This window comes from Elephas maximus, chromosome 1 (assembly GCF_024166365.1).
Source record: "Elephas maximus indicus isolate mEleMax1 chromosome 1, mEleMax1 primary haplotype, whole genome shotgun sequence".
Classification (NCBI taxonomy): domain Eukaryota; kingdom Metazoa; phylum Chordata; class Mammalia; order Proboscidea; family Elephantidae; genus Elephas; species Elephas maximus.
In genome coordinates, this window is record NC_064819.1 from 1968273 (window position 1) to 1980847 (window position 12575).

At 46.5% G+C, this 12575-nt stretch overlaps 1 protein-coding gene across 10 annotated transcripts in view; it reads left to right on the top strand.

Moving 5' to 3' along the window:
- Window positions 1–5700: 5700 nt before the first annotated feature.
- Window positions 5701–12575, top strand: part of BOC (BOC cell adhesion associated, oncogene regulated) — a 92377-nt gene continuing 85502 nt past the window's right edge. For 6 of the 10 annotated variants that reach the window (XM_049876586.1, XM_049876536.1, XM_049876526.1 and 3 more), the window contains exons 1-2: window positions 5702–6174; window positions 11160–11251. The gene's annotated coding sequence lies outside the window, so the exon portion shown is untranslated. The other 4 variants (XM_049876597.1, XM_049876607.1, XM_049876577.1 and 1 more) reach the window with 3 other exon arrangements.

Here is a 12575-nt window from a genome sequence, read left to right on the forward strand (position 1 = left end):
AGGTTGTTATGGAAATTCAAGATCAAATGTATACATAGAGTCCAGCTCAGAGGCTAGAAGAGGCAGGTGTGCAATATTATTTATCAGAGGGCTGTTGGAAAGATTAAATAAGATCATAAAGATAACGGAGTTCACATAGTAAGAGATTACTGTTCAACTCCTGAGTGTTGCCTCCACTCTAGTGAATATTTGGTGACTGTGTTCTTCACTGGTCAGTGCAAGCATCCGAACTGGATAATTTGAGTCAAACTGAACTTCCACTTCAGGCCTTGTGTTTGAGGAACTCGTTGTTGATAAAAATAACCTGAGAAATGGGAACATACATTGGGGGTTAATTTTGCAATGCTAGTCAAAAGCCTTTAAAATGACATATACATTGATCCAAAATGTCTGCTCTTTAGAAAATAACCAGAACTATAAATTGAGATTTATGATGGGATACCTAGTCGAGTGTAATGCATGATAACAATAAAAATGGAAACAATCTAAATGTATGACAACAGGAGAAGGGTTGAATAAATAACAACCTGTCCTTTTGAAGGCATATTACCTGCTGTTAAAGTCAAACTTGAAAGGATAATGACATGGAGAAATAATCACATTGGAATAGTAAACCTAAAAGTTGGAAAACAATCTGTATAAACTGTTGTTGTGTGGCATCGAGTCGATTCCAACTCATAGTGATGCTATAGTGAAGTAGGCAGTCATGAAAGGGTTGTTGAGGGCTATTACACATCCCGTAATAGTTGTTTTTCAGAAAAGTCTACTCTTGCTACATTTTTGTCACAGCTTTTGCAGCACTTCACTATCATTGGTCGAATCCCCAGGTTTCCTGTCTTCTGCTGACAGGAGGCTAAGGCGCAGGCTGCAGGCTCGCTGACTCCGAATGTACCTGCCATATGACCTTCCTGGGGTGGCAGTAGTGAGGCATTGCCATTTTTTCAGGGCCGTGGGCAGTATTTTCAGAGCCAAGCGCAAAAATCCATTCACTAAAATTATGCAGATTGCTCACGCATCACAAGACTGAAGATCTTCCCCTCACTGTCCATGCATGTGTATGTTGTGTTGTTGTCCTTAGGTGCCATCAAGTCAGTTCCGATTCATAGTGACCCTATGCGCAACAGAACAAAACACTGCCCGGTCCTGAGCCATCCTTACAATCATTGTTATGCTTGAGCTCATTGTTGCAAACACTGTGTCAATCCACCTCGTTGAGGGTCTTCCTCTTTTCCCCTGACCCTGTACTTTGCCAAGCATGATGTCCTTCTCCAGGGACTGATCCCTCCTGACAACATGTCCAAAGTATGTAAGACGCAGTCTCGCGATCCTTGCTTTTAAGGAGCATTCCGGTTGTAATTCTTCTAAGACAGATTTGTTCCTTCTTCTGGCAGTCCATGGTATATTCAATATTCTTCGCCAACACCACAATTCAAAGGCATCAATTCTTCGGTCTTCCTTATTCATTGTCCAGCTTTCAAATGCATATGATGCGATTGAAAATACCATAGCTTGGGTCAGGCGCACCTTAGTCTTCAAGGTGATATCTTTGCTCTTCAACGCTTTGAAGAGGTCCTTTGCAGCAGATTTGCCCAATGCAATGCGTCTTTTGATTTCTTGACTGCTGCTTCCATGGCTGTTGATTGTGGATCCAAGTAAAATGAAATCTTTGACAATTTCAATTTTTTCTCCGTTTATCGTGATGTTGCGTATTGGTCCAGTTGTGAGGATTTTTGTTTTCTTTATGTTGAGGTGCAATCCATACTGAAGGCTGTTGTCTTTGATCTTCATTAGTAAGTGCCTCAAGTCCTCTTCACTTTCAGCGAGGAAGGTTGTGTCATCTGCATAACGCAGGTTGTTAATGAGCCTTCCTCCAATCCTGATGCCCCGTTCTTCTTCATATAGTCCAGCTTCTCATATTATTTGTTCAGCATACAGATTAAGTAGGTATGGTGAAAGGATACAACCCTGACGCACACCTTTCCTGACTTTAAACCAATCAGTATCCTCTTGTTCTGTCTGAACAACTGCCTCTTGATCTATGTAAAGGTTCCTCATGAGCACAATTAAGTGTTCTGGAATTCCCATTCTTCGCAGTGTTTCCATAGTTTGTTATGATCCACACAGTCAAATGCCTTTGCATAGTCAATAAAACACAGGTAAACATCCTTCTGGTATTTTCTGCTTTCAGCCAGGATCCATCTGACATCAGCAATGATATCCCTAGCTCCACCTCCTCTTCTGAAACCAGCCTGAATTTCTGGTAGTTCCCTGTCAATATACTGCTTTTTGAAAGATCTTCAGCAAAATTTTTTTGCATGTGATATTAATGATATTGTTCTATAAATTCCACATTTGGTTGGATTGCCTTTCTTGGGAATAGGCATAAATATGGATCTCTTCCAGTCAGTTGGCCAGGAAGCTGTCTTCCATATTTCTTGGCATAGACAAGTGAACACCTCCAGTGCTGCATCCATTTGTTGAAATATCTCAATTGATATTCCGTCAATTCCTGGAGCAAACCTGCCCTGGTTTAGGGAGCTGGAAGCCTTAGGTCATGAGACCCTGCCTGTCTCCCAGTTTGCAAACTGTGAATAAACCTTTCTCTTCTTCCAACCCTGCATCTGGCTGACCTCAATTTGCTAGTCTGCTTAACACAAACCTATTAGTTGATGGCTTCAATAGGATAGAGTAGAACTGCCCCATAGAGTTTCCTAGGCTGAAATTTTTATGGGAATAGATTGCCAGGTCTTTTCTGCCATAGAGCCGCTGATGAGTTCCAACCACCAACCTCTCAGTTAGCAAGGAGCACTTCACCATTATGCCACCAGGACTCCTCTGAATATACTATGAACCCAATTTTGCAAAATATGTGTGTACATATAAAGAGAAATGACTGTATCCAATCACCCCACTGTTAACAGTGATCTCTCTCAGTGGTGAGTTTAAGGTGATTTTCCTCCTTCTCTGTGCTTTTCCGTACTTGCTAAATTTTCTTTGATGAACATATTTTATAATCAGGAAAACAGGTTTATATTAAAACTGAGAGGGAATTATCAAGCCCTTGTGTCTATTTGTTTACATCTTAGTAATTCTCTTAGCACACTTGAGTCCAGATATCCTACGCAACCTAGAATTCCCTGTTTACACGACACAGGTAGGCGCTCTGCAGGAGACCTGAGCATCCTGAGGAAGGACCACACGTCTCTTCAGGCCACACACTGAAATTCCTTCCAGTTCGCTCCATGATGTTGTATGGACGTAGCAGCTTATACAGACCACCCTCCACCTTTCCCATAATGTCGTGATCTCTTCCATTCTGAATGCCTCTTTCTTAGTGGGGACCCATAAATATAAAGCCCCCAAGAAAGCAAAATGTCAGAGGTACATCACCATTAACAAAGTGAAGAGTGGCAGAAAGTACCTTACTGAGGCCAGACTCCATCTAAGTGTTGAGATGGCTGGGAGGTTGGATTGGAGTAGAGTAGGTTAGAAGAGGCAAATGGAAGAATTAGTTGAGGAACAAGCTCTAGGCAAAGCGGGAGAGTTCAGAGACATAGTGCTCTTACAGCAGTAGCAATAATGAAAGCAATAACATCAATACAGATGTTGAGCAATGAACAGTATACATGGGAATACGGAAGAACCAATCTGGGAAACTCCTGTATCCAAGTCTCATTGGAATCCCACCACTGCCAGCAGGGGCCATACTTGGAGTCATCTCTGAAAACAGAAAGCTTCTTACTCACTTGGGGCTCTGGGGAGAGTGTGTTCACTATAGTGGAGACCTGGCTGACCATTCTGCACCTATGGTGGGCTCCAGGCCTTGTGGGCCTGAACTGTATCTTTGGAGGACAAAGAGAACGTGGAAGGTAACATGGTTTTTGAACGGGGAGAAAAAGAGGCCTTTGAGAGTGTTGGGGGAGAATGTTGGAGGGTAAAAAGGAAAGAAAAATGGGAAGGAGAGTACGGAGGAGAATGCACGTGAACCGTTTTCACCTTCCTTTTTAAAATGGTTGGTCCACTTCATCCATTTTGCCCAAGAATACAGGCACAGTGCTGAATGTACCAGACAAATCAACAGAGAAACTAGTTCCTGCCTGACTTACAAATGGCTAAGAAAAAAGTAGTACAAAATCTTGACTGAAAGCATCCCGTTTACGTTGCCATTTTAAGTGTCTTTTGATTCAGATTCAATTAGAATCATATACTCAGCATAGATGGAGTACGTATTTGTACTGATAAGAAACAGAAGAAAAGCGAGTCCCAGAAAGGTTAAGTGACTTTCTCAGAGCCACACAGCAGCTTCCCAACTCCCCAAGGGCAGCCATCGCAGCACCTAGGGTAGTATGGGGCCTTCATTCATCACACCGTTTGCCAATCAATTAATTCCCAGGACAGCTTCCTTGCCATCTTGTCACAGACTTGCGTTTCACTCAGGGCACATGGCTTCACCCTTCTGGGCCCGGGTTTCCTCAGCTGCAGAATGAGGACATGGGCTGAATGACCTTTCACAATCTATGTTTCATTCCTAAAGAATGAGGGGACCCAACATACCGCCAACTCAGCAGCTTTTTTTTGACATCCTCATACTCTCTGGAGCGATGGGTCTTAAAATGTGGTCCTTGACCAGCATCATCAGCGTCAACTGGTTACCTGTTAGAAACCCAGACCCTCAGATCCACGCCCAGATCTACCCAATCAGGAACCTTGGAGATGAAACCCAGCGATTCGTGTTTTAATAAGCCTTCCAGGGGTTCAGAAACCCTGGTGGCATAGTAGTTAACCTGCTAACTAAAAGGTCTGCAGTTTGAATCCACCAGGAGCTCCTTGGAAACTCTGTGGGGCAGTTCTACTCTATTCTACAGGGTTGCTATGAGTCACAATCGACCAGGAAGCAACTGGTTTATTTAGTTGGGTGTTTTGTTTTTGTTTTTTGGTCTGGGGGTTCTAATGCAACTCAAGTTTGAGAACCACTGCTCGGAGTAAGTGTTTAACACATACACACACACACACACACACACACACCCGAGATAGCTAACTTTTCTCTGTGGCCATTATCCATCACCCCCAGGCCTCGCTCTCCAGTCTCTCTCCCGGGGCTTCTCTATCCTGGGATGATGAATGGAGGTCAGAGCGCTGTCAGCAGAAGACCCGGCCAACCATCCCGCCCCAAGGCGGGAGGGGGAGGAGGCCGGCGGCCCTGGGATTTCCCGAAGCTGGCTTCCTTATCGTTTTTTTCTACTGACGCTGCCCCGGCTTTTGTGGTGGAGCATTTAATAACAGCAAGTTTGCTTTTAATTATGTATCCAATTGTTTGCAGAATGAAGGAGGAAACTGTGGAGAGGTGGGTGTCAGAAAAACGCTTGGAAAGCAGAGACTAGCGAGAGGACAGGAGGACAGTAGAGGAGAGGAAGGGTCTGAGGTGAAGTTAACCAGACAGTAGGGGGTTCAGGGGAGACAGTGCGTGTGAGGGAAAGACAGAGGACACTGCTTTTGGTATGGGGAAAAAAGAGAAGTTTGGAGGTGAGAGCGCGCGACTCAGGGGCAGCAGAAAATGGGTGTTGAGAGAGAGGCTGCCGGAGAGTTTGGGGACAGCCTCCCCCCCAGCTTCCTTTCCAAGACTTTTGGCTGTTTCCTTTTGCTCCTCCCCCTGCTCCCCGCCTCCTCTGATCCCTCCCTCCTCCTCCTCCTCGCGCCGTAATGGGAGGCTCCAAAGAGGAGAAGCAAAAGAAGGAATTGTTTGCGAGTTCAGTCATCCAAAAAAGCTTCTTCCATATGGAGGGACCGGGTGCGCCAGGCGCGGCGTCCCTTGCCTTGTCCCCGTGCTGCCACCGCCGCCGCAGCCCCCGCTTCCTGCCGCGGGGACCCTGAGCCCGGGCCTGCGGGTGTCGGCCGCCGCGCGCGCACACCCCACACACACTCACACACACTCACACACACTCACACCCGCCGCAGCCACGCGCGCCCGCACGCGCCCTCCCTCCCTGGCCGCAACGTCTCGGTGTGGAGCTCTTTCGTGGCTCCCGCTGCGGCCGCTGTCCCGTTTTGTGTGTCCCTGGGTGTCACTGTGCGCTCTGGGTGTCCGTGTGGCGCGGTGTGCGTGGCTCACCGCGCGCCCACGACTCTGGCCCCCGAGCCCTGGCTTGCCCTTCCCAGGCGCCAGCTGCAGCAGAGGTAAGTCCTGCCGCTGAAGTTTGTTTTCTTTTCATAAAAAGTTGTGTTTCTGTGTTGGTTTGGGGAGAGAAGGGGCAGGAGGCTGCCGGAGGCCGGGCGATGTCGAGGGAGCGCCGGACGGGTGGCTGACCGGGACGCGCCGGCGCCGGAGAAGTTGGGGTCCCCCCGGCTGCCGCCGCCAGCGAGCTGCGGCCGGGCCCAGGGGCTCAGCGTTTGGTTCCTTGCCGGCCCAAGTTGGCGGAGTCGTGGTTATTTCGTCCGCGCAGTTCCCGGAAGGTTCTCGGGTGGAAGAAGGGCCCGGGCAGCCTCCCAAACTAACCGGGAAGGTTGACACCAGTGCTGCGGCTCCTTGCGCCCGGCCGTGGGGAGAACCCACTGGGGGGCTGCAAATACATAGATCCACCCAACACCCATTTGGCTCTTCAGTGGTGAGGGTTTATCGTAGCTGGCATTTTAAAAGGAGTCCGCTAAAGTGAGGGACCGAGCGGAGCTGGAGCCGGACAGCTGCAGGAAAGCATCCATGGCTGGAAGGCCAGGCAGGGCGAGGCTGGGCTGGAGTGCACAGAGATGTCCTGGGGTTGGGGCAGCGGGAAAAGGGTGTGTGTATGCTTGTGTGCGTGTGCGCGCGTAGTGTCTCCCTGGGGTTGTGCCCTTGGAGTTTTTGTTTGTGTGACTGAGAGAGGAAGGGGGAAATGAAACTCGGGAACAAGTGGGAAGGGGCTGTGGGGAAGAGCAAGGGACCGAGGACAAGTTTTCCCCTGGGGTTTTGAAAGGCCTGCTTAATTTTCAGGGTGTTCCGTGTAGTTAGGTTTTCCAGATGATAGGAAAATTTTGAGAGGCAGGTGATGAACAGCCCGACCTGGTCTGGAGAAGTTTAAGAAGGAAATTGTTTTGTTTTGCTTAGATTTGTTTTGGGGCCTGGGTGGGGAGACGGGGTGGCAGTGGCAGAGTTACTTGAAAGCTTGCTGCCTTCCTACAGAGATGTGGCAGTAGAGCTAAGAATACCCAAACCGCACACCAGCAATCCTAAACAGGCACTTTCTGGGTGTGGTGGGGTGTTCTGCCACTGCCCCCATCCCTTCTCAGCAAGTCAAATGGGTTCCTGTAAGTTTTTAACCCAGAGTTACCTCTTTGAGTGGACTGAGTGAAAAGATACTTTGGTTTCAGGCCCCTATGCCATCTCCAGGTACCCTGTACCCAACAGAAATTTGTCTTCTAGTTATTTGCTGCCCAGAACCTTGCAAACATTGGCCATCTAATGAGTGTGATTTTAAAATTCTTGAACGTGCAAACATTTCTGATTTATTTGGTGACTGGACCCTTCACAGGCAGCCCAGCTCTGTGATGGGTTTTCATCCCTTTGGTTACAGCCAATCAATCATTCTTCATTTTCTCAGGGGCAGCATGGAAAATATTCAAACATGGTCTTGTCTGACTGCTGTGGGGGCCGGGGCAGCCTTACATCGGGGCGACCTGTTTTCTGAACTTAAGTGAATCAGAGCCAAGAGGTTGGCCATTTTGAGGTGTGTAACAGGTTTCCCGGGAATGTTTCTGAGGTCATATAATTGGCACTTTTTAATGGTCTTATAATTGAAACCCAGAGGGTTCCCGTGGTTATCCCGAAGCACCTTGGGGTCAGTGGGTTGGAGGGGAGGTGGAAACAGCAATGGAGTTATGATTTTCATGCCAAATGAGTTTTGGGAGTGAGTTCATGGAAAGAAGTAAAAATGAAAGCAGAGTTGCCTATTCAGGCCACGTTGCTGACACTGCCTGTCCTCATATTAATTTATTACACAGAGTTTGACCTTTTAGGAAGCTAGAGGCCATCTATACCTACAAAGCCTAAGGATTGAAACCTCAGACACTGCCCCTTTCATCCTTTTTCAAGGTATCTCAGAGGAGTAACATTGCAAGAGACTCAGGAGAGATTGCCCAAGCCATAGCCTGCTGGCTTCATTGGGGAGAGGAGGTTGACACAGGCCATGCCGGTTGTTGGTTCCTTGACCACAACTGTGGGGGTGAGGGTGGGGGTGGGGAAGAAAAAAAGGGAAGGAACCTGCTTAGCTGTTGATCAGTTGGCCAACTTTTGATAAGGAGTGTGATTCATCTTCCTTTCAGTCCTCCAAATGTGTCCAGAGATTTTCTTTTCTTTGAAGTGCTTTTCAAGTGTTTGGGATCACAGCTCTCTTCAGCAACTGATCTATGATTTCCAAGACCTAAGAATGAATAGGGGATTTGACGAATGAAACAATTCAGTTGACTTCCCTGTGAACCCCACAGAGTTTAAGAAAGGCTAGCGGGGTGAGCTTAATGGACAGAGTTCCGCGAGCGCCTGGGGGTCTGGGCTCAAATTTAGGCGAAGTCATTGATATGGTTAATATATGAAACCTTCATCTTTCTGTGCCTTTAAACTACCTCTGAGGAAACCCAAAGGCACCAGATAGTTGCTGTCCAGTCCTTTGTGGCCTCTGAATATGGAAGCATTAACCTGGCACCAAATGCTAGAACATTTGGACTTTGCTTTCTTCCCTGCAAAACCTAACCCTCCTTGCGATCTGGGAGAAATAGGAAAGGAGAAGGGAATGGAAACTGGGAAGGGAGAGGAAAGAAAGTGGTGAGCTAGATTTGGATGAATCTGTTCACTTTAACATCAGGAATTTCTTGTCATTTTCTTTTTTTTTCATAGTTTAACCCAGCAAATATTTATATATGCTTCAGACACACTGTGAGCCCTTTTTCCCAGGAGAATAAGTTCTTAGTTAAGAAATGGTCCCCCTCCCATTTTTATTTATTGTGCAAGTATCTACTAACAATAAATAAAATGTTTTTTTAATTGCCCACAGTCTTGTAACATAACTTCTCTCCATACATACATACTTGTTGCATGTTTGTGATAATGGCATAGACTCTGTTGTAGTCAGATAGTCCAGAAGTATTCCTAGAAACCTTTCTGACCAAAAACTCACAGGGAGCAGATAGGTCCAACCACAATGTTTTTGCTCCTGTGTTTAATGTTCTCACTTTTAAAGCCTTTTCTTTAATACCCTATGGGGCCAGAATGTGACTCTGATGAGAAACCACTTCGCCGTTGGTGGGAACAACCCAAGACCTAAGAATGCTCCCACATGAGTGGCCTTAAACATATAATATTTCCATAATTTGTGAGGCTGAGCCAGACATTTGGGGTTGAGCAGGGTGGAACGGGAGAAGGTGTTTGTTTTTAATTTAGAAATTCATGTTTACCAAAAAAGCCTTCCTAAATAAAGCTTTTGCTCCTTGAAGCCCTCGTGGTTGGTAATGGGTAGAGAGAAGGGGAAGAAGTTAGGTTTAAAGGATCCATTTCAAGTGGCACTGCCCTTAGCATTAGGAAACCCTAGTTGGAGTCCTGGCTCTGCGTGTAAACTCCACCGACTCAAACACTAATCTAACCCACCCTGCATCACCACTGCTACAGAGTTAGGTGCCCTCCCCAGGCTTGCCCAGGGTGCTCAGTAGTTGCCAAGCCTTTCTGACTATTCCAGCCGTCTGCGCCATCTTTTCCATTCCTGCAATCACCATGCTTGCTCATGCCCTTGGCCGTGGCTGCTGACACCTGGCTGGGCCCTCTGCTGACCATTTATCACCACCCACCCAGCTTCCATCAGTCCCATAACATAATCAGGTCACCACTCAGCTTAAAGTCAGTCTTTAGTAAACATCCAAATTTCCTAGTCCTCTCATATGTGGTTTGGTCCCCCTTTGTCGTAATATAGCTTCACCTGGAGCCGCCTGCTCCAGCTGGACCATCTAGTAGCTGACCCTTGGTTTCTACTGAGTTCATTCCTTGCTTGCTGCCTTATTACCCCAAACGCCTTCCCTGTAAGCCTACCTTACTCTGTATGACACCTGTTTATAAGGTGTTCTTAAGAACTATCTGGTGAATATTGATGAAAATGGAATGCTGAACTCAAAGGCAATGGTTTTGCAAGTGGATCAAAGGACTGTTTAAATGTAGTCATTGTCCTTAGTCCACTGATCTTCTCAGAAAGCCAGGGAGCCCTGGTGGTGCACTGGTTAAGCGCTTGGCTACTAACTGAAAGGTCAGTGGTTCAACCCCCCACCTGCTCTACAGGAGAATTCTGTCAAGATTTACAGTCTTGGTTGCTATGGATTGGAATTGACCTGTCAGCAGTGGGTTTGGTTTTTGGTTCTGGGAACCCTGTGTGGCAGTACTCTGTCTTATAGGGTTGCTATGGACTGGAATTGACTTGTCAGCAATGGGTTTGGTTTTTGGTTTTGAAAACCCTGTGGGGCAGTTCTACCCTGTCCTATAGGGTCACTAAGAGTCAGAATTGACTTGGTGACCATAGCTTTTTTGTTGTTGTTGTAGTTTGTTTTTGTTTTATAACTTTAAAGAGCCCTGGTGGCGCAATGGTTAAGTGCTCAACTGCTAGCTAAATATTGGTTTGAACACACCCAGTGGCTCTGAGGCAGAAAGACCTAGCTATTTGTTCCTATAAAGATTACGGCCTAGGAAACCATATGGGGCAATTCAACTCTGTCCGACAGGCCTGCTGTGAATCGAAATCAGCTTGATGGCACACAACCGCATGACCTTAGAAAGGAGTTCCTGGGTGGCGCAAACAGTTAAGCACTGAACTACTGACCAAAAGGTTGGCGGTCCAAACCCACCCATAGGCACCTTGGAAGACAGGCCTAGTGATCTGTTTCCAAAAGGTCACAGCCATAAATATTCTATGGAGCTGTTCTATTCTGCACACATGGGGTCGCCATGAGTCAGAGTCAACTAGACAACAGCTAACCTTAGAAAACCTAACATGACCTTGGAAAAATGACTTTTCCTCTGTTTTCTTATTTATGAAATGGAGTAATAAGGAATTACCATGGTTTATAGCAGTGCACCTTATAAAAAGCAAATACTTCAGAACTGTTTGTTTATTTTGTTGTTCAAAAGACTTCTTAAAAAGACTTCTCTTTTTCCTCAGTCCCAGAACAAGCTTCCTGGAACCCATGACCCATGAAGTCTTGTCAACATTCACACCGTCGGAGGGTAGCAGCAACGAAGTAGAAGAAGCAGGTGAGGTTTTCACTCACAGTCTAATATCTCTGGCCTACTTGGGTCAGCCATTTTCTCGTGTTTTGGGTTGCCTTTTGGGGATAGTGTTTCTCATCCTTGAGTATTGGAAGACTAGGATTTTGAGTGGAATGTAGGCTAAACTTCAGGTCAGTTCTAGTAGGCTCTGGTACTCTTTTGGTCCCTGGGTGGTGCAATCAGTTAATGTGCTCTGCTGCTAACCGTAAGGTTGGAGATTCAAGCCTACCCAGAGGCACCTCAAACCAAAGGCCTAGCTATCTACTTCCAAAAAACCAGCCATTGTAAACCCTATGGAATACAGCCTACTCCGACACACATGGGGTCACCATGAGTCAGAACAGACTCGATGGTAATTGGTAAACTCTTTTAGTCTCAGCCTGTGATGGCCTTACTCCCATGGAATGGCCATGGGAATGCCCCTCACCCTGGGGCAAGCCCTCATAGGCCTGTTGGACACAAACCATGTACTATATGACTTTGAGTCTAACCCTGCTGTGGAGAAGTCCTTGCTCAGGTCTGGGTGAGGAAAGCCCTGTGTTTATGTCTCTGTCAATGGTATTACAGTAATGCCTTGGTCTGACGTACCAGGAAGTGTTTATCTCACAAAACCCAAAGGGATTCTGCTTCTTTCCATCTTCTGAAATAAAGCTGGGAAATAATTTTCTCTGTTCCTAATGGTAAATTTTGCCTTATGTTCAAAGAGGGTCTTTGATGTCTGGGACAGGCTTCTTGGGAAGTAAGAGAAAATTGTAACAGAAGGACGATAGCCAATAATGCACAGTCAGCCTAATTCAATTGCCAGAGAAAATGTTGAGGGAAGTCTCAATTCTCTTGGGACAAGAAAGTGCATAATCTGGGTAGAGTGAGTAGGGTTGAAGAAAAAATAACCCAGAAGGAGCCGAGCAGTGGCAAGTATGGCAAAGGAATGTTCTTTCTTCTCCAAAGTGAATGTGGACAGCGCTGGACAAGGTGGAGGTGATGAATATGTGTAGGGTGGGCCTTCATCCTTTCAACAAACTTCTATTGAGTTCTTGTGCATGCCTGGCATCTCCATGTGGGCTGGCAGGGATCAATACCAAAGCCCATGCCTCCAAAATCCCATTACTGAAGGGCAGGGAAATGCAGAACACCGTACAAACCCTGGCGCTAAAGTACCTGGATGGGGGCAATGAAGAAAGACTTCTTAAGAGAGGAGAGTCAGAATCTCAGGCTGAGTCTGAAGGCAGAGGTGGATCTGGCAGTACATAACTGTTCTTTTACCTCTGCCTACACGTATTTTTCATCATTTTCTCCTGAAAACTCACTC